This window comes from Camelus dromedarius, chromosome 21 (assembly GCF_036321535.1).
Source record: "Camelus dromedarius isolate mCamDro1 chromosome 21, mCamDro1.pat, whole genome shotgun sequence".
NCBI classification, from domain to species: domain Eukaryota; kingdom Metazoa; phylum Chordata; class Mammalia; order Artiodactyla; family Camelidae; genus Camelus; species Camelus dromedarius.
Genome location: NC_087456.1, coordinates 30251049 through 30274150, shown reverse-complemented (window position 1 = coordinate 30274150; position 23102 = coordinate 30251049). Strand labels below are relative to the sequence as shown.

At 35.0% G+C, this 23102-nt stretch overlaps 1 protein-coding gene across 3 annotated transcripts in view; it reads left to right on the top strand.

The window, feature by feature from the left end:
* Positions 1 to 23102, top strand: part of BRINP3 (BMP/retinoic acid inducible neural specific 3) — a 338844-nt gene that overhangs the window by 188350 nt on the left and 127392 nt on the right. The window lies entirely within an intron of this gene.

Sequence of the window (23102 nt, the reverse complement as noted above, 5' to 3'; positions counted from 1 at the left end):
ATCCTACCTAGAATTGGGAGTCTATTTTAGCCTCTGCTATTTCATTCCTATTTCTCTGTATCCCTTGCTAACTATGTAAATTTGTTCAAAACACTGTATTGGATTACATTAGCTTCTTTTCTCGTATAAGGTCATAGAGACTTCCTGGGGATATTAAGACACTTTAGGTTTTTATTTTGTTCCCTGTTACATTTCTAACATTATTCCTGTTGAAGTCCATGAGCTCCAACATTGTATACCTTTAGCCCCCTTTCCTTAAAGACTTTAGAGCCAGATCAGAAGCTCTCGTAGAAACCACCACGACTGAAGTTAAAGTATAAACTCCATTTCAAGGTATCATGTAAAAGTGCTAAATGTTCTAAACAGTTCACTCTCGATTAAATTAAATAACTAGCACTCTCCCTCAGGGCAGAGTCTGCTCTTATAAGCTGAACCCAAGAGAAAATGACAAGATGACACCTTCTCTGTGAGATCTAGCCAAGAGTATTTCAGAAGGAGCAGAGAATGTATAATCCCATCCTTCAATATCACTAATCACGTGGTTTTTTTTATCCTTGATGGAAGATACTGAATGTGGGAGGGAGCTGGGCAAAGAGAGGGCATCAGGGGTACCCTGGATAATTTCTGTCAGTGAGATATTAGGCAACGTAAACTGCAGTTTCTCCTCTTAGTAACATCCAGGGCATCTTTCTTAGATTGAATATAACCAGTGCCTCAAGATTTCCAAAGTAACTCTCTATACATTGTGATTACTGCTACTATATTGCTATATAGTAAGTCTGTTTTATTGCCTAGTAAGTTACCTCCTTTATAAAAAGCAATTAGATGGCATTTTCAACAATACAATACACGTCGATCACAGTCACCCTGCCTTCACCAGGAAAACAAGACTGTCTTGGTTTTATTTTGTTTCAATACAGCTGTTGATATTAGATTGCTGAATTTATGCAAATCTTTGTCATTTAACCTTTATTTAGAGATGGGAGGCAAGGCTCAATAGCATTGTGTCAGAGATCATGTCTTTCTTCCAGAACCCCGAGTTAGAGTGTGAGAAACAATGATCTGGAACAAAGACTCTCAAGAGCAATGCTTTAAATCAATAGACTCTTGAACTCCACTTCTTCCCACATATAAATTAAACTCGCAGTTTCCAGAGGAGTATAAAAGAGCAGGTGTCAAGTGATGTCCTCCGTAGAGGGTTCTTCTGTTTCACTAAACCCGTGATGCTTGCACACCAGTATTGAATAGACTGGTTACTCTGGCAAGTATTACCAGAAAAGCAAGATAGATATAAAAACCACCTAGAGGAGATATATATATATATATATATATGCCCTTCCCTCCTGTCTGTGTGTGTGTGTGTGTGTGTGTGTGTGTGTGTGTGTGTGTGTGTGCATGCACACGTGTGTATGTGTTTAACCGGCAGTATTTATTAAGGGAACCCTGAAACCTTAACTGATCCTCTCCAATATTCCAGTTTCCCTCCATCTAATCAAGCCAACCTGATCTACAAAACCCAAATTTCCCAAGAATATAGAAATAAAAAATCAATGTGTACATATGAATATTCCTGCAAAAGTTAAAAAACATTTAAAAGTACAGTAGAAAGGAAAAATAGAAATAATTTTCATAAGGCTAGGTCAAATATTTTGTTCATTTCACAAAAAGAACCTTTATTTCTTATGTATTTTTGTTTTCAAAGGAGTGTATGAATATTTCTAATATGGTCACATTTTGGAAATACAGGCAGTAACTGAACGTCCCAATTAAGTGTGTCCAATTGAAAAGCTACAACTATATTATAATTCCATGTGGTATGAGCTGATGTGAACTGACATTTAATGTTCATTTAAAAAATAGCTTTATTGAGATATAATTCATATAACATGGAATTTACACATTTAAAGTGTCCAATTCAGAGTTTTTTAGTATAGTCACAGATACGTACAAACATTGTCACGTAAAATTAAAACATTTCATCACCTTAAAAAAACCCAAAACACTTCTGCTATAATTCCCCTATCATCCACCCATCTGAATTCAGCTCTAAGTAACCACTAATCTATTTCTGTCTCTGTAGATGCCCCTATCCTGAATTTTCATATGAATAGTATTATATAATATGTAGTCTTTTGTAACTATCCTCTTTCACGTGGCATACTGTTTTCAAGATTCATCTAAGTTGTTGCACAATTTAGTACTTTGTTTCCTTTTTATGGCTGAATAATATTCCATTATATGAATATAAGATGTGGTTTACCCATTCAAATAACTGATGGACATTTGGGTTGTTTTCACTTTTTTACTGTTATTACTTATGTTGCTATAAACATTTGTGTATGAGTTTTTGTGTGGACATACGTTTGGATTTATCTTGTATATATACCTAGGAGCCAAATTGCTAATTCATGTTGTAGCACTAACTAAGGAACTTCTAGACTGTTTTCAAAGCTGCTGCACCATTTTACAATAATGTGTGAGAATTCTGATTTCTACACTACCTTGCCAGTACTTATTATCTGACTCTTTGATTCTAGCCATAATAGTGTGTGTGAAGTGACACCTCTTTGTGGATTTGATTTGCATTTTCCAGATGACAGCACTGAGCATCTTTCATGTGTCTACTGGTCATTTGGGTATCTTCCTTATAGAAATGTCTACTTGGATCCTTTGCCCATTTCTTAATTGGATGTTTTCTTTTTTACAATGAGTTGTAAGAGCTCTCGATGTATTCTAGATACAATTCCCATATTAGTTACCTAATTTGCAAATATTTCCCCTCACTCTCTAGGTGGTCTTTTCACTTTCTTGGTGATGTTCTTTGAAGCACAAAAATGTCTTAATTTTCAGTGAATCCAGTTTATCTATTCTTTTTTCTTTTGTTGCTTGTCCTTTTGACTTTATATCTAAAAATCCTTTGTAAAACCCAAGGTCTAAAAAATTTACTTGTATTTTTTCTGAGGTAAGAGTCCAACTTCATTCTTTTTATGTGGCTATCCAGTTGTTCCAGCACCATGATTTGAAAACTGCTTTTTCCCTATTGAATGGTCTTGGCATCCTAGTTAAAAATTAGTTGATCATAGATGTATGGGTTTATTTCAAGACTCTCAATTCTATTTCATGGATCTATATGTTTATCCTTTTGCCAGAACCACACAGTGTCTTAATTATGATGGCTGTGTGGTAATTTTTGATATAAAGAAGTATGAGGGTGCTTACTTGTCCTTTTTATTGCTGATTTGACAATTCTGAGTCCCAATTTCTTTCAACAAGATTTCAACAGGAGTACAAGTCTGAACTTATTTTGTAAAATTTATTTCTAAGATTTTTTTGATGCTAATATGAATGAAATTTTTTCAATTTTTTTTACATTCTTTATTGAAATATACTCAGTTTATAATGTGTCAGTTTCTGGTGCACAGCATAATGTTTTTAGTCATACATATACATACATGTATTCATTTTCATTATAGGTTACTACAAGATATTGAATATAGTTCCCTGTGCTTTACAGTAGAATCTTGTTGTTTATCTATTTTACGTATAGTAATTAGTATCTGCAAATTTTGAACTCCTAATTTATCCCTTCCCACCCCCTTTGCTCCTGGTAACTATATGTTTTCTCTCTATGTCTGTGAATCTGTTTCTGTTTTGTAAGTAAGTTCACTTTTTTTTTTTTTTTTTTTTTTTTTTAGATTCCAGATATAAGTGTTATCACATGGTATTTTTCTTTCTCTTTCTGGCTTGCTTCACGTAGAATGATGCTCTCCAGGTCCATCCATGTTGCTGCAAATGACATTATTTTATTTTTGTTTATGGCTGAGTAGTACTCTATTGTGTATATATACCACAACTTCTTTATTCAGTCATCTGTCAATGGACATTTAGTTTATTTTCATGTCTTGGTTACCATAAATAGTGCTGCTGTAAATATTAGGGTGCAAATATCTTTTCCAATTATAGTTTTCTCTGGATATATGCCCAGGAGTGGGATTGCTAGATCATATGATAGGTCTATTTTGGTTTTTTAGGGAACCTCTGTACTGTCTTCTATAGTGGCTGCAGCAGTTTACATTCCTATCAACAGTGTAGGAGAGTTCCTTTTTTTGCACACCCTCTCCAGCATTTATTATTTGTATACTTTTTATTGATGTTCATCCTGACTGGTGTGAGGCGATACCTCATTGTAGTTTCTCTTACAATTAGTGATGCTGAGCATCTCTTCATGTGCCTGTTGGCCATCTAGATGTCTTCTTTGGAGAGATGTCTATTTAGGTCTTCTGCCCATTTTTTTTTAATTGTGTTGCTTTTATATATATATAAAGCTGTATGCTCTTTGTATATTTTAGGAATGAGTTCCTTGTCAGTTGCATCATTTGCAAATATTTTCTCCCATTCTGTAGGTTGTCTTTTTGTTTTGTTGATGGTATCCTTAGCTGTGCAAAAGCTTTTAAGTTTAATTAGGTCCCATTTGTTTATTTTTGCTTTTGTTTTTATTACTGTAGGAGCTGGTTTGAAAAAAATATTGCTTTGATTTATGACAAAGAGTGTTCTGCTTATGTTTTCCTCTTGGAGCTTTACATATACAGTCTTATATCTAGGTCTTTAATCCATTTCAAGTCATTTTTGTAAATGCTGTTAGAGAATGTTCTAATTTCATTCTTTCGTAAGTAGCTCTCCAGTTTTCCCAGCACCATTTATTGAAGAGACTGTCTTTTCTCCATTGTATATTCTAGCCTCCTTTGTCGTAAATTAATTAACTCTAAGTGCATGGACTTCCCTAATCTTAAAACCTTTTCAGTTATAAAGACTTTCAACCAAATGCTAGGGAGAAAAACATACTTTTCTAGGTCTAGATAGTAAGTCAAAATCTAGACTCTTTTCTAACAATATCAGTAAAGCAATCTTTGGGAATGAAGGAGAAGAAGGAAAGGAAGGAAAGAAATAGCAAAAAAATATGTATATATATATATATTGATGCATTTACAAAATATGCCCACTGTGAATATAGAGGATGCCTTTTGCTGGGCAGTTAGGAATAATGGACAAATTACATTAATTGAAATTTCAATTCTACTTATAATATGGAGAATTCTATTCAATTCTATTTATAACCAGAAAACAGGTAGGGTGTTTTTCAAGTTATAACACAATTTTAATTGAACAGAATTGTATGCATTGCTTGTTGTATTTATAGAAAAGTAAATGGCAAGAATCAGGGTTAAAATAATGATAAAATCAAAATGGGAGCGTGGAATCAGCAAGGATCATAATGTGTGGAAGAATTTAACAAATTATCGGAAACTTTTTTGACTTTGGCAACCCCCGATTTAAGACTAAAATGCACATAGTTACAGATCTCTTCAGAAACGTACTGGCCTTGGAGAATATGCACAAAACCTGGTCAGAAATAATTTTGTTGGTTTTTCAGGTTTTTTTTTTTTTTTCATGACCCACCAAGATTTTCAATAGTGAATTCCTAGGTTTTAAAATTAATTTCACTGCTCATGTGTTTCTTTCATATTGGACTTTTTTCCTACACGATTTTAAACTGATTCAGTTTACTCATGTCTCAAATGTCGCCCTATTCAGTATCATTCATTTAGTCCTTTAAAAAAATGTATAAATTCATTCAATAAGCCACTCACTCACTCTTTTTTACAAACACTGAACAATATGAATTCTTGAACCCAAATGCCTGAGCGTAGATCCCAGCTCCACTGATCCTGAGCCATGACACCTAGATACAATGACGCACTCAACTTCTCCTTGACTTAAGTTCATTGTCCCTAGAGTGAGGATCATGTAGATTCGTTATGAAGGTCAAATGAGTTAATATTTGAAAGGCTCTTAGAACAATGCCCAGCATGTAAAAGTGCTATAAAGTGTTAGCTGTAATTATTTAATATATAGTTATTGAGCTCATGTTGTATTCCAAGAAGTAGCTTATTTATCTCCTGATCTCTCCAACCCAGAGCTCAGTACAAGATAGGAGCTCAGTAAGTGCTAACTGGAATTAAATGAACCTAATTCAGCGCGAGCAACATTGATGATGTTCTAGCAATCAGAAACTGCAGCAACCTCGGAGTTTCTGATTGCTAGAATTGGGTAAGTGGCTGCACCTATAGCACGGATGCTGAAAGAGATTTGAGAGTTTTCACGGGAACCCCCAGTAGGCTTTCATCTTTTAACATCCTCATGTATCTTCTGTCTTCGAGTAGCAGAATAACAGCTCTTCTAACAAGCAGAAAGAAAACTCAAAACCTCTTTTGGAAATATTTTTATTTTTAAATAAGAACACACAATTGTTCTTTTCCTTCGTAATGACCCTGTACGTTCCATTTCCTGAACTTCAGAGCATCAAGATCACAGCCCAGCGAAAGGAGGAAATCCCATCAGTGAAAACTAACACGTACAACTCTTTGGTAGAATCTCTTCATCTTTGAAATGCTTGCAGCACTAAGCATGGAACGCAGGCAGTACTGTACTTGGTGACTGACACTAAACGAATCCTTGTTGAATGTATTTTGTTGAATTTGTGAAAGACAGGTGCTAGTAATAAAGGTACTGAGAAGAAAAGAAAAATTGTCTTCCTAACTAGGTAGACTGTCTCTCTGTTGAATCCTTTATACCGTATAGCTGATTACTTTTGTATAGACTTGTGTTCTCTCATCCATTGAGTGAGTAGGAATTCAATTTTTTCAAAAGTATCTTTTTATTAATCATTAGTGTCTGAATTCAAAGAAAAACTACATTGATTTTCTTACGTTTCATAACAGCTCTGGGAAGTAAAGTAAGAATCTGTTTGGGATGCGAATGTGTATGCATGGTTTATGAACTATCCTGGGTTTTTTAATTTATTTATTTTTAATTAATGATATATTTTTAGAGAAGTTTTAGGTTTACAATGAAATTAAGAGGAACAGCTGTTTCTCATATACTCCCTGTCTCCACAAGTGCATCACCTCTTCTAATATCAACATCCCCCAGCAGGTGTTACATTTGTTACAACTGGTGAACCTTCGTTGAGACATCATGACCCAAAGTCCACAGCTTACATTACGGTTCACTTTTGGTGTTGGACATTCTATGGGTTTGGATGAATGTATAATGACCTGTATCTACTGTCATGGTATCATACACCAATATTTTCACTTCCCCAAAAATTAGCTGTGCTCAGCTAATTCATCCCTTTCCTCCTCCTGCACTGGCAACCACTGATCATGTTACTGTCTCCATATTTTTTTTAAAAAGATAACAAATATCATATTAAGGTAAATGACAGAGAAAGAAGTTTACATTTGACCTCTTCCATATTGTTTTAAATTTGGTTCGTCTACCTGTCAACAAATGATAACCCATCATTGTTAGACATTATATGTTTCTTTCAGTTTTCTCTATTGAATGCCTGGGGATAGAGTTAAATAATTGAAAGAGAAATAGCCTCTTATTTGCCTTTTATCTATATGTTTGTACATGCTCCCTGTTTCAGTATGTCCCATAATGTCAGAAAAAGTCAAAAGAATAGAGCAAGGAAGAGCTCAGATTCTGGAGTCACACACCCCTGGCTGGAGTCCCAGTTCCACTGTGTACTGACTGTGTGATCCTGCTCAAGTGAACTATCCTCTCTATCAGTTAATCATCTGTAAAAGGGAGATAATAATAGCACTTATGGGTTGTCTGGCTGTCAGGCATGTTTGAAGAGTTAATATTTTTAAGGCACTTAGAACAGAGCCAGCACATATTAAATGCTATATGAATGTTAGCTTTATTAACCATGGCCATGATGACAAATACAAGGTGAAGCAGATAAACAGAGGACCCAGAAACAAATTCTAATAGTGAAAAACAATTTGAAAAAGAGAAGAACTAAGTCAGCATCCCTTTACCCTTTTCAAAAGAAGTTGATTATTAAAGAGGGAAACCAATCAAGGAGTAGATGCAGGCAGATGACTGATTAGAACTAAGCGACAATGCGAGTCCATTAATTGGAATTTATGAAAACTCACTAAACGTGAGAGGGAATCTGGGACTTTCTGATGAATTTATGTATTTCCACTCCAAATCATTCAGGCTGTTGGGAAACAGTGCTTTGTAGACTATTCCAAAATTCTCCTTTCCAAATTTCAGGGAATAAGCAGAATTTTAGAGGTTGCAAATCTAGACAACCTTCTTTTCATATGAGGTCAAGTTCAAATTTTGCCTAGTTTGTTATCATTCATAATGGATAATGAGATTATTAGATCTAGTTGTTCTTGACTTGCCTTTTATCTTTATAACAAAGCAATTGTTTTTTATGACTAAAGGAGATAAGAGAAAATTTGACACCCTCCCTCTTAAATTATAGCAATTTTTAGCTGGTTGAGAAAATGAGAAACCCTAGGAAAGATCATCTTCAAAATAAACCTTTTCTTACGTGAACAAAAACTTAAATATTTGTAGTTTTATAGAAAAGTTAAAGGTATGAAGTATGGTATAAGAGAATAAATGACCTATATAGCAGTTTCTATCAGTTTAACTCAATGTAAGGAGGGCATTGCTAATGAATAATTGTGCATTTGAGATGCATTTTTATTAGAAGAAGTATTGGCATATAAGACCTCATGTCAAAGAAAGCCATCTGTTTTATGTATTTTGTGTTTTATCAACAATTGACACTATGTTGATGACTCCTAAATATGTACTGGAATTCCTATCTCCATTTTTCTTTTTTTTTTTTTTTTTAAACTATCAAATATTGTAGTCAGTGCCTACATACGTATAAAACTAGAAGTCTCTGAAATGACTTACACCCAGGGACTGGTGCGGATATCAACAATGGTTTGATTCTCACACTGGTTTTTCCCGTTTGCTTCGTGTAGTCTAACTAAAGTACATCCCAGGCTTCTTCCACCTGTTCTTGTGACTGACGTTTTCAGACAGTGCCACCGGGCAGCAAACTGACAACATCGCAGAACCCAGACCAGTTGCAGGGGCCCGATGGGAACACCGTGAAGACACGTCAGATGGAAGTGAGACCTGGGGGCTTCCCGCAGTTCTTCCAGGCCGTCCAGAGACCATCCTGGAGGATAAAACCAGCTCTGAAAGCAAAGTAGCAGCCATCGTGCCTGAGAACCCACCGTCCCCTCTAACTCTTGCCGTCACCTAAATGTTTTCCTCTGTTTATAGCAATTTTTAATCAAATTCTAAATGATTCCCAATGAATCCTTTGTGTGCTGGTCTCTCTCTTTGTTCTCTGTACTGAATCAGCCAGTGAATTCTGCAGATTTCTCTGGTTTCCGTTCTTTCCTTTCCAGTCATGATAGGAATCTGGCTGAGCCACTTCCTACTGTAAAGCTTTCCCTGTTATTCTCCCTGACTTCATCTTATTACCTTTCTCATGCAGCCTGCGCACACTCTCAAGATAAATTCTCCACAATATCTTCCTGAACCAAAACCATAAAGTTGTTCGGCACTTGGAGGATTTCTTATTTCCTGTTCCGTCTAATGCCCCATGGAGAGGAGTCTCTAGAATCGAGTGATGCGTTGCCTCTGACCCTTTCCTGTTGAACCATTTCATCATTGACTTGAGTAAGGATATAAAGGACAGGCTGATCCAATTGGCGGAAATTGGAAGGGAAATGAATAGGCATCTGAAACCATGTCAGTGAGCTGGAGGACAGCTGATGCAAAACTACAGCATGTCATTGATATAAATGTAACGTTAAGGAAACATATTGCATTTTTTCCTTTAACATTCTAAACACTTAATATGCTATTCTTCCACCTTCAAACTTTAACATTTTTGGCCCAGGGAATTAAAGAAGACTAAGCTAGGTTTAAAAAGGAATTTGCAATGTGATCTATAATACCAAATTTACTCTATGCCACTTGATAATGGATATTTTCCGCATTCACACTGCTTAAGAGGAGCTCAGAGTTTAAGTGATTGAAACTCACTAGAGAATGTTCTGGGCAAAGAATTTATATTTCAGATCACTGCATTTCCCTCCAGCTGGACTGTAAAAGGCTGAGGTTAAATTACTTTTACATTCTAAAGTGCACTTTAAAGTGCATTAACTTCCTAACATTTCTGCCCTGAAATGCTACACTAATTTGATATTTGTCGTGTATTCTTTTTCTATCTAAACTAGACAGAAATCCGAGTTGACCTTAATTGTATTTTCTTTACTTTTAAACTACAGTCTTCTATTAGCAATCTTTGGGCACATAAATGGAAATTTTTGTCATCTTCAGAATGATTAGATATTTTCTTTTAAATTTAGAGGTTTCTTGGAGAAATATAATAATCCTGTCAAGTTTAAGATATATAGCATTAGTCACTTGTGACTTATGTAAGTAGAAAAGGTTGGAGCCTATTTTAGTTACATGCATGAAGAATGTACTCTCACCTTCACATAACTCAAAAATGGCTAAAGGAATTTCATTCAAACTCTCAAACAAGTTCACCTTTGGTCCAAGATAAAGTTTGAAAAATCTCATCGAAAATGGAATCATGCCTGGAGAAAATTAATGATCTAAAAGGGAGCAAAATTTTTAAATTATTTCTTTTATTTTTTAATTAATACATACAGTTTTTACTTACTTTAAAACATTTCACTTTTCTTGATACTTATTTTGATAGAAGTCAGTTGCTAGTTTTTAAATTTGAAGCATCTAACAGTTAACTTTTTATTTTAATATGATTAGTTAAAACACTTAATTTCTATTAGTTGAATTAATAGATTTATAAATTAAAGCAAAACATGTACATAATATATGATCCTGTAATTGCTAGATATAATGTTCAGTGCCGTATATCAGTGTAAGGTTACAAATTATCCAATTAACTGGCTTATTTGGTGAAGGTTTATTTAGTTTCTGTGATGTACACAACACTACTAGGTATTAGGTCTAAATAAATAAAAATGATATGATTTTTAGCCTTGAAGTATTTAGTCTCATGAGGTAGATATCTGGACAGAGAAAGACAACATTGCAAAAATAAATTTACTCCAAGGACACTCATTGATTCTTGTCTGAAAGAGTTGATACGAATGCTCAAAAATATCTGATCCAGGTCTTGAAGGATAAATAGCATGGGAATATCGTGGAGAGGAAAGTTCAGGCAGAAGACAAAGGCTTTAAAATGTGAAGGACTGTGGCATGCTAAAGAATTGTGGAGAGTTTCAGTGTCTTTGAATAACTGTGACTGATTTGTGAAGAACAGTGTTTACCAAGGTTATAATAACGTAAGTTGAGTTGTTTCTTCCCCTAGTTCTTTACCCAGGACTTTAGCATACCCTTTGCCAAATGAGTTTGTAGTTTCTCTGATGATACGTGGGGAACATTTTTCTGCTCCTTGAATGTTGGCCTTGGTCACGTGATTTTGGCCCATGGAATGTTAGTGGACAGGACACACAGGCTTGACATGTATCCTTGTGGTTAAGTGTCTGTTCTTGTGCTTCCATCATTGTCCTGTGAGAGACTTTCTCCAGAAAATCACTGTCTCTTTAGCCTGGGGCCTGGAACGAACTCTTGTAGAGCAGACCTGAGTCCACCGCCCAGCCAGGAGCCTGCGCTCAGTGTGAGCCTAGCCTGGCAGTTGTAAAAGACACACAAACCACTAACAGAAATCAAAATAGAGCAGTGTTTGCACCAGCTAGTTGCTTGTGGAACTACTTCAAGGTAGTTAGAAAAATATGTGAAGAAAGCAAGAAGCCATCTGGGGTTCTGTAGCCATCTTTTGACATGTCAGTAATTTTGTTGTTTCTGTTGTTGTATGGGAAATTTATCAACATGTTAACTCAGAAACTATACTGGAGAGCTTATTAGATTAGAAAAGGCTAATGACCCATACCTAGTTCAGGATGTTATTGCAGTAAATAATGGAAGAGTAGGTAAAGGGCTTAACTCGTGTAGGAGCAGGAGAGACACATACGGGTCTGGGAAATTAGAGTTTACATTATTGCATACTAGCCAGTGTAAGGCATGGGGGAAGAAGCTGGAAAAGATGAAAGTATTATATATACATCTATCTATCTATCTATCTATCTATCTATCTATCTATCTATCTATCTATCTATTTTTGGATGTCTTATACCTTTCTTAGAAAGTCTTATATATGAGTATTCTTGTATATCCAATGCAATTCCTATGGGTAGTTATCTAGGTAGTTCAACTATCAGATCTGTCAGCAAGGGAAAATACAATTCTGACATTTAGGAACTTTGCCACATTGTTAACAGACACTTGAATAGTACATCAGAGGTACACTCTGGAGTATTTAGTTCCTGTTTTATATAACAAGAATCTGTATTTGTATAGACCTTAACTATTTCATCATATATTACATATAATATGTATAATATATAGTAATATGTAATATACTGGGTGTTATATATAATTTATTTTCCCCTAGGTAATGCAGGCATAGTGTTATCGTCATCTATGAGAAAGATGTTGCGAAGGTTCGACAACTTCATACTTGAAGTAACACAGGTCGCAAGTGACAAAGCTGGAAAGAGAAACCGATTCCCCATCTGCAGTCTTTTTTCCCCTTTTCTGGCAACCCGATAGCTTCATTCTCTATGCTTGAAAATTTTATCAGAACAACAGGGCTAAGCGTAATACGAATATTTTCTTTACGAACGTGGTGGGTTTTAGTGTTTCGTGAGGCGCAAGGTCACCAGGTTATACGTCTAAAGAGCACCCCCAGAGGTTCAGAGTTCCTGCGCCAGGAGCCTCGGAACCGGGGTGACTCCGTTGCCTGTGGTTTTGAGGCTGCGTTCAGGAATGCTTTCTGCCAGCGAAGCTCCGTGAAGTCCCAGAGGTACCACCGAGGTCCAGAGGTCCCTTTCCCTTTGACACCATGGTTTCTGAAGGAAATAAATAGTCAGGAAGAAATAATAGAATGGAGATAAGGATTTGGGACAAAGTAATAGAAGAGGAAGATAAAGATTGCAGTGAGAGTGTGCTTTGGATTTTTATTATTTTACTTCTAAATTTATTCTGGGTAATACACAAACACATACTTTAAAAATGACTGGCTTTTTGTCCTTTCCAATTAATACTTCCATTAATTTTTTATGATAAAGAAGTATCTTAACTATAATCCTCAGTCTATGCTTCAACTAAAAATGGGGGAGAGCAGCACTGAAGGATATGATTACAGTATTGCTGACATATTTGTCCAATTATTGCTTTTTTTCTGGTTCTTAGAACTTTAATAACACATATGTAATTTATGTGGATTATAGCATTCCACTTTCTCTTATACAATTCTTTTCTTATTCATTTGAAATCATCTTAGTGCTGACTTTTAGTGATAATCAGTTCATAAAGAATTTGGACTCATCCTTTTTTTTTCTTTGTGAGCAAAGCCAATTTATTTTTTGGAAAAAAGAGAAATGACAGCAGAATAGGTTTGTAATGGCCAGTTGAAACAAGAAATCCACTCTGTCTCTCTAATTACGCCCCAGTCTGCTGAGTTTTAGTCTGGTGTGCTTATCAGTTCTCTGGGCACCTGTTTAATTGGGTGACAAATGGGAGAGTATAACATTCTCTGTATGAAAGTTTAGCGAGTCTGCACACAGGCATTAGTTGTCCTATTATAATAAGATAACTGAAGTCAAAAGCTTTGGATATGCTTAAGGAATTCAGAAATATTCAGTACTGCTGAAACTTCAAAAGACCCTAATAGAAAGTTTTACATTTCTAATCAGAAGCAATAAGAAATGTTTTAATAAGTAATTCAGAACAGTAATAGTAAATATGGAATTTCAGAGGAGTAATTAAAAATTTTTGGTGACAGTATTTTTTGAAATGAAATAGTGGGAGCTATGGGAAATGCTATCATGCACCGACTGACTGCTACATTGAAGGAGAAAATTAAAAATAATACAATGAAAAATCATTTTATTAAATTTGGGACACAAAATAAGCCTATTCTATAGGCTATGCCCTGCTTCAGGATCCTAGTGTAGCAGAGGGTTTTGTGGCTGGCGTTCTGACAGTGACAGATTGTCCCGCGGTGAGCTTTGTGTGCACTTCCAGCCATGATGGACTGGCAGCACCCTTAATTCAGCTGCCACCGACCTCTAATATGGTGATGGGTGCTTTGCCTCCAGCACTTGACATTTGCATCTGCATATTTTTAGCTACTTTGTCCAAAGGAAGCAAAATAGATCATTCCGTGTGTAAGTGTCTGTCTCACCTGGAGCATCAGCTCGCAGTTAATGGCTTGGCTGAGACTCCAGGTGAGTACCAATTGGGCACATGGGGTAGGTTTAGAAAGATACCGATAAAATCAATGATACGACAGGGATTTGTAAGTGAATGTTACCCTTTGCTCCCTTGTCCTGGCAGCAGATTTCATTTGTGAACTTAGGGGCATTTTCCCAGCTGTAGGTTAGAGTCTATAAACATCTTTGGTATATTCAGTCCACCTGCTTCTTTGCTTAGTCCAGCAAAGAAGAGAGAAAACACATCAAGAGAGAGGAATCACTTGGAGTGGTTGGATCAAGATGTACGGAAATTATTTGGGAAAAGAATAAGAAAAACCACAGGAAACAGCCCGTGCATGTTCTTTGCAATTACAGATCAGTCTCCAAGGGAGAGGCAATATGGGCTGGAGACTCTTCTCAGTCCGTTTCTTCAATGATTTTGTTAAATTAAATGTAGCTTTTTGTGTAACTCCTAGTTTTGAATTTTCACTTACATAGGATAGCTGACAGCATCGTTGTTGAAAATGATTACAGAACACTATTAATTTTATATGAGGATTTACACAAACTCCAAAAAATTAGTATTTGTATTTTGAAATTGTCATTGCTTTTTAAAGTTCATGATAATTTTAAGTAGCTTTAATAGCTAAAAGGCAATGAGATCGCAATTCCTAGAATGAACAACAAAGAAAATAAAATCATTCTTAATGTTTTACCTCTTCTGTTGACTTTCATTTCTAAGATAAATGTAACAAACGCTGTCTCATGTTACATCTATTTTTTCTATGGAGCAACAGAAAAGAACCCCTGGCGCCTGAGTTCCCTAAAATGTAATTTTTCAGGTCTGGGGGAAGTGGCCTTCAGGCCCGCGGTGGCACTAACGAGTGCGGTGGTGGCGTGATAACTCTTGCCGGGGTGCAGACGGCGTGCCGCAGCCCTGAACCGGATTGCAATCTGTGTTTGTTGCTTGTAGCTGCCCTTTGGCAGGGAAGCTTTATTTTGTTCATATTAATATTAAATACATCAGAAAGCTCTTAGCCCACTGTGGTGTAATAACAATATCCCTTTAGACTTCATGTAATGAGGTACAAGGTTACCGCTTATGTACCATCACCAGTTAAAGCTATCACAAGTGTAGCTTCTAGAAAAATATCAGTTTTCTAAATGTGTATGCACGTAGTTAGAAATCTAATGAAAGCTTTGTTTTGTTTTTTTTTTTTTTTTGTTATAGAGTTTCTTGCAGTTGCTGTGATTTTAACCTTTGTGTTATTTAAAAAATAAATCAAAATCACATCTGTAGGAGTGAGCTTATAGGTTTGGCCTCTCCAAGACCAACCAAGTACCACACATTTAAATTCCATGGTAACCATGTTTTATGCATAAAGGCGTCCTGATGGTGTGTGGCAATCTTGTGCTGACTAAATTGTGTCCAGTTCACCTTATTCTGTGTCACATGCAACGGACACTCTGAGAGCCTGAGAACACGCTTTTCTGGCCTCCTGTGCAAACTTTTTATTTTCACGTGTGCTCAGAGGGCACACACAGCCTTTCTCAACAGGTTTACGTGTGGGTGTTCGTGAGTCGTGTACATGTGTATCGTTTTGATTGATGATAACTGATAGGGTGTGAAAAACAGGTCTGCCAGAGTAGCTGGGCCTGGGCTCACGGCAGCGGGTACAAGTGGGAACTGCACTGAGGCAGTTGCTCTCCGAGAAGACGTAATCTGGTTTGTCCCTCAATTAAATGTCTGTCCTGTCTTTTATATAAGTCTCCTCAAAACTTAATAGTTTATTTCACATCTTATATTTTATCTGCATTGTTTCTCATTCCTTACGATTTATGGCTATATTATTTATGTTCTACGTGTTTCACGGATATAATACGTAACAATACTGTTTATGCGTATACACTTCGTTCTCATGTTTCAAGTCTCTTCCCATCGAAGAAACTCTAGATTGCTTTTCAAAATACAGTCCTAAAAATGAATGATTCTGATAGCTAAAAGTATGTTATCTATTGAAATTATGGGGGATGTAACTAGGGGAAATCATTTTTAATATAAAGTCATTTGCATAGATAAATAACTCAGCAATGGTATCTGCGCCTTTACATTGAACTTAAGTTTGATTCCTGTCTGATTATGCTTTTCATGTGAAGGTATGAGTCCTCTGAGCATCGATTATATATCATGTACTATTTTAAACTTCCATTATATTGTTGGAGCAGGTTCAAGAAACAGTGACAATGTCAGATATATTTTAAATCATGATGTTAATCATGAATAATGCCCTGAGTATACTGTGTATTGTTGTGTAGGGATGCAAGAGAATTTAGCATTGATACCCTCTTGTATTTTTCTCTTGAGGACATGCAACATTTTATATGTAAATTTGCACTTATCTTACATTTACTGTAAGTGATAAAAATAATTTAAAAAAATTAAGTCTTTGCCACTCAAATATATGTATTCTAATATGAATATTTTCTGTTTGTATGCTTATTATAATTAACAAAGTTTGAAAATTAATTTCTAATTGAATATTAAGCCCCAGAAATATTGCAGCACATAAGGAACTGGAACTGTGTTGACTAGCCTTTTGACATTAGGTGCTTGGTAAAATTTTGAAATGAAAATTAATAACTGTCAGAGAAAAAAATGATAACAATACCTTTTAACTCAATATTTACATTTGAAAGAAACATCATCTATGTATTTAATTTCTAATTATGTACAATTTATTATGAATTATCATATATGATATCATATGTAATCAGTATCTTATGATACAATATCATGCATACTTAAGTATAACATATATTAGTGTATCTAAAATTTATATAGTTACTCAATAAAATTATGTCTAAGTATCATATATGCTATAATATCACATATTAATGATACTATATTATACTGTATATAAAATTTCACAGTTATATGTACAAATTACATATTCTTTATTATCAACATTTCTAAAGCTTTTTGCTAGTTTAATAGCTTTAACCACATGCAATGATGAAAGAGTCTATACGTGCAGGAACATAAACAAGCAAACTGTTTTATGACAGAGTAGAAACTAATAAACACTTGTATGTTACTTTTTACAAGTCTGGTTTGGAGTAATTATAGTTTATAGCGGTTATATTTCAGAGCATTAATAAATTAGTACTTAGAATAAAAGCTAACTGATTTGGCCTTCATTCAAAGTTATATTAACCAGCACATTCATAGCAATATTTATCATTCATGAGAATGACCCAAGAGACTACATCATTCTCATTGACTCGTACATCAGTCTGGATCAATTAAATTGTGGTTTATTGTAATTTTATTTCGAGAGAGAGAAACAGAGACAGAGACAGAGGGAGGACAGAGAGAGAGATTGAACCAGATTGATTAAGGCAAGCAAAGTTTCAAAAACCGAAGTATAGAGCTTGGAAAGCCAATCTGATGTTTGGAATGGGCATATGACCTGTAAGTCAGGCGGCTCAGGACCCAGTTCCAGCTCTTGTTTCACTTATTTGATGTGGAGCTAGCTCTGCTGCGCCCTCCCTAGGTTCCAGGTACCTCATTTGTGTAATGAGCTGGTGAGGCTGGATGATTTCTGACTCCTGAGAGCTCTGAAATTTATATATGCTGGCACTGCTCCATTTTCTTCAAGCGGTTCTCAAAAATATTAAATAAAGTACTTTTAAGTAAAAATTTCTAACTAAAATTAAAGTATGTATCCACCAATTTGGTTCAGTTATTGAATTTATACCATATGCCAGGTGCCATGTGTAATTGTGAATATGACGTTTCCAATTAAATAAGTAAAAAAGACAAGGTAAACAGATGATTTTAAAGAAATTTTACAAGTGCCATAATGAAACATAAAGAAAACTTTATGGTAAGAAAAAGAAATGATACTAAAATGTCTTGAGGGTTTTAATTTTCTAATTCTTAGGATATTTACTCCTTTAAATAATTTTCTCCTCTTGTTTAAAATGTCATTGCTGTCACAAAGCTTTCCAGGCAGACCTACGGGGTCTTTTTCTGACACCATTATCATCATTAGGGTTTCTGTTTGGAATATATCTGTATCTCTGTCTATCTGTCTGTCTGTCTGTCTGTCTATCTATCTATCTATCTATCTGTCTATCTATCTATCTATCTATCTATCTACCTATCTATCCTGTTGAAGTGCAGACAGTTACAATGTGTCAATTTCTGGTGTGCAGCACAACGTCCCATTCCTACATATACATAGATTATATTTGTTTTTATATTCTTTTTCATTAAAGGTTATTACAAGATATTGAATATAGTTCCCTGTGCTGTACAGAAGAAACTTTTTTCAAATATATTTTTATATTGTTTGGAATATTAATTATGGAAATTCAGTAAACTCTTATCTTTTTAATATCAAATACAATGATTGATTGGCAAAATATTTCAAAACCTTTTAGCCAAAGTGAACCTAAAATTAATTACCATTAGGAAAAATTGAATATTTAAATAGTTTGCTTATGTAAGCATACTTTTTTATTGTTACCTATAGATGAGTTTATTAGGAAAAGGCTGATTTCTTTTTCTCAGAGATAATTGTATTTGGGGGGATTATGAGTATCTACAAAGTAAAAATAAGATTGATGTATCATTTATATATCTGCAATTATAGAATAGGCATAATTGTAGCCTTGAAAGAAAACAAAATAAATATGATATTTTAAGATGATTAAAAGGGGATTTGATCTGATTAAGCAAGCTATTATATTAATAATCTAAAAATAAGTCGTTTGTTTTTCTTAATCATTCAGTGTCAGCTTTTAGCACTTTCTTTTTGCAAAATCGTGTTAGAATAATAAATTTGAAAGGATACATGTGCAAAACTTCAACCTAGTATTGTGGTGTAGGTAGATGACTGATGGATAGACAGCTGACAGATAGATGAATAGATAGATCTATATAGATGTAGACAGAGATGACGTGGTGCTGGCCCTGATATAATTCATGTGGAGAATAAATATTAGCCAATTTTTAATGGTAAACATTTTACTGATACGTAACATACACAGAAAAAGTTACACAGCCATAGTGTTGAGATTGGAACACATTTGGGCCCGCATTATCTATATAAAAAATAGAACCCTACCAGAACGCGGGAAGTCCCCCTTACACCCTCTCACCATTCCATGTATTCACAGAGAATGACCACCATCCTGGTTCCTCTCTAGTAAGTAGTAGTGTTATGATGGTGACCTGAGCATTATCATTTAAGTCTATTTTCTTCAAATTATATGACATTATTATTTTTTGCCTGGAAATATTTTAAATACATAATATCTTGATTTTTATTTTATTTTATTTTTTTAAATTGAAGTATAGTCAGTTTACAGTGTTGTGTCAGTTTCTGGTGTATAGCGTGATAAGTCAGTCGTACATATACATACATATATTCATTGTTATATTCTTTTTCATTATAGGTTACTACGAGATATTCAGTATATTTCATTGTGCTACACAGTAAACGTTGTTGTTTATCTTTTATATACAGTAGTTAGTATCTGCAAATGCCTTAATTTTAAGATGACAAATTCTCTGCCAGTACTGCTTTCATTTAGGAATGTGGTGTGTTTTTGTTTGTTTACTCTTTTTTGTCCCACTGTTTTTATTATTTTCTTTCTTCTTTTTTTTGCTTGAGATAGTTTTTCTTCAATTAATTCTTGCTGAATTACTTTTATAGCTTCAGTGCTTTGCTGTGGCATGATATCTCCTTAAGAATGTGTAAAACTCAGGAAATTTGATAGAAAATAACAGATTTTATTTCCAACTGACTTATCTATACTCATTTTATTTTAACCTAAATAAACTTAAATTTATACTATTTGTTTACATAATTACTTCCAAGTCAACTCTTTGAATTAGGGGGTTTATTTATTTTTCCTTTATTCTCTGTAAAATTCTCCAACTGTAAAAATAATGGACAGTAGTTTAATGAAACAATATAGCAAGCATATAGGAAAAGCTGAAATGAAAACACAGGCTTTTTTTTTTTTTTGCCATTTCGCTATACTTTTATACCCTCTCTGATTTTTAACAATATATTTAAACGCAATTCACATAAGTTATCAATTAGAGAAGAGTGTGTTCTACTTTGAAGACAAATTTGTGCTAAATACATTTTGAAAAGTTTCGATTTTACATTCCACATCTGGTCAAACCATAACTTCCATCCATGTTCACTCCACACCCTCCTTCAAATTCCCAGCCCCTCAAGCACATTAATTTTCCTCGTGACATTCAGATAAAACCATGAATCAATGTAACACTCCAGAAAGGACATCATTTTGTAACCTAAAAACTATGTTCCCTTATTTCAAGATCCTCTCACTACGAGAAAAATGAAAACATTAATAAAAACATTTTTCCCATTCTATATGTCATTTCTCAAAACACTAAGTGCTGTCAGCCCTAGATTGTTTTCAGTCTTAATCATTTTTATGTTCAGTTATTGAATAACTCTTCTTTTGTTATATTGTATGTGGAGACCCCTAAATCAGATGTTCATCTATCATAAGAGGAACAAAAGTTCAAGCCATTTGTGGTACAACTACGTAATTCATTTTTGGTAGAGTTAACATCTCTTTAGAAATGTTTATATGATAAATTAGCTTTTAGTACTTGTTTTCATTTTTATTCCTTTCATTAGTATTGAAAAAATAAGTATAAACACATTTATTAGTGCTGACATGTAGAGTTCCTAAAATATAATACAGTTGGAAAAATAGGTTTGCATCATTGAATTTTACGTTAAATCAGGCAATGAGTCAGTTGTGAATGATAAAGAACAAAATTAAATTATCAGTAGGATATACTATATTTTTCTTATTGTATACAGTGAAAGGTGAGGGAATAAAATGATCTACAGATACAGAGATAGAGACACTCAAACTCTCTCTGAATTTATAACACTATTACTTATATCTCTGATTGTAGTCTCAAGAACACAGTAACTGAATATAAGGGACTGTCTGTAACAAGATTAAAATAATATCGTAACATTTATCCTCTTTATACAGTTAAATGTTTAGGATATTGCATACCAGTTTCTAAGATCACATATGTCAATGAGTGTGTGCTTTAAGCCACTTTTATTTAAAAACTTTCTTAAAATGATAAATATTGGCATTAGTTTACATTAATTTGGTGTGTATGCACTGGTGTATGTCATGGGGCAATAGTTAAGCTCCTTGATCGGTCAAAATGAAGATGAAAATTATCTTACACTCTAAATATTTCCTTTGATGCCTTTAATCTTCCTTTTACTCGTTTGTCATTACTCATTTCTATTTAAATATTAAGTATACATATACATGCACGTACATTTGTGTGACACATATCAACATCAGAAATTGTTTTCCTAAACAAAATAAGGGATGTTCCGTGTCACCGTTGGAGGACAGTGGTAGAGGCGTGCACAAAGTCGCGGGGGTGTTACAGAAATAGTAAGCCATTGTCCCAATTGTTGCTATGTGCTCATAGTCAGTCTTGGTCACTCTAAGGGACTTGTTGTTTTGAAAATGTGTTGTCCTGATACAAATTATGCAGTCGCCCAGTGCATCTGAGCTGACCTGTCCATTGCCCTGTTTTTGATTGTCACCTGTAAGTTTTTGATGCCCAGGGTAATAATCCCATCTTTGATGTAACGTCTGAGAATTAGATCTGCATTGTCACTTCTTCTGCTGGCTATTTCCAACCAAGTGGGATTCAATGCCGAGTGCTCAAGACTAGGCGTCCTTACATGCCCTTCAGTGCAGCTTCTTTGGCCCGTGTTTTAATGCCACCACTTATGCTAGAAACTCCCGTTGCCTTTCCCTCCCTCCATCATGCACACTTCCAGGGTTTCATAATCTTGCCGGTTCTGTTTCGCAAAATCCATCTTCTTTGTGTAAATCATATTGCCACTGCTCCATTCAGGCCTTCATCACCTCAGTAATGGCCTAGTGGCTTTCTTGGTTTTGATTCCCCCTCACACCGTCCTCTTGTCTTTGTCTTGATACCCCTGGGCTTATACAAGAACATAATATGTGCTGTGACTACTTCAGTGAACAGATGGGCAGCGTTCCCTGCACTTGGTGGAGCTTGCATTCTAATGAGAAGTGTCAATAATAATCACGATAAATGAGTAAATTATATAGCGTGTTAGAAGCTGATAACCATCCTGGAAAAGGTAGAACAAAGCAAGGAGCCAAGGAAATAATGGTTGAAAGAGGGAAACGTGGGAAGGTATATTCATTTAAAATAGGTTAGTCCAAGTAGTCTGGAGAGAGTGACATTTGAACCAAAACTTGAAGAAAGTGAAGGAGTGAGCTTAGAAACGTTTTGAGGAAGAGCGTTCCAGATACAGGAACAGCAAGTCAAAACTCGTGAGACAGAATAACTAGTATGTTTGGGGAACAGCCAAGGAGCCAGTGCGCTTGGGGTGGAGTAAATGAAGAAATGGGGAGCGGTGAGTTCAGAGAGGGAACAGGGAGCCGGGAAAATACGGCATCTTTTTAGTCCTAGAAATGGCCCTGTCTTTTACTGGAGTGAGAGGGGAAGGCACTGTGGGGCTGTGAACAGTGAAATGAAATGGTCTGAACAATTTTACAAACCATTCTGGTTCTTGAGAATATCTTTTTAAAACATAAAAATGATTACAACACTCCTCTGCTTGAAGATATGTTTGATTTTATAAAAAAAAAATCCTCAGGATAAATTTCTGGTCTGACCTAATCGATTAAACGCCTCTTCAACTCCTGATGCTATCCATCTCAAGGCACCTGTGGCGGGAAAAAAAATCAGTCTGCAATATGTGATTCCATAATTAAGTGCTATAACTGGGCACTGCAAACTATAACTTTCTGGAAATGGCCAAG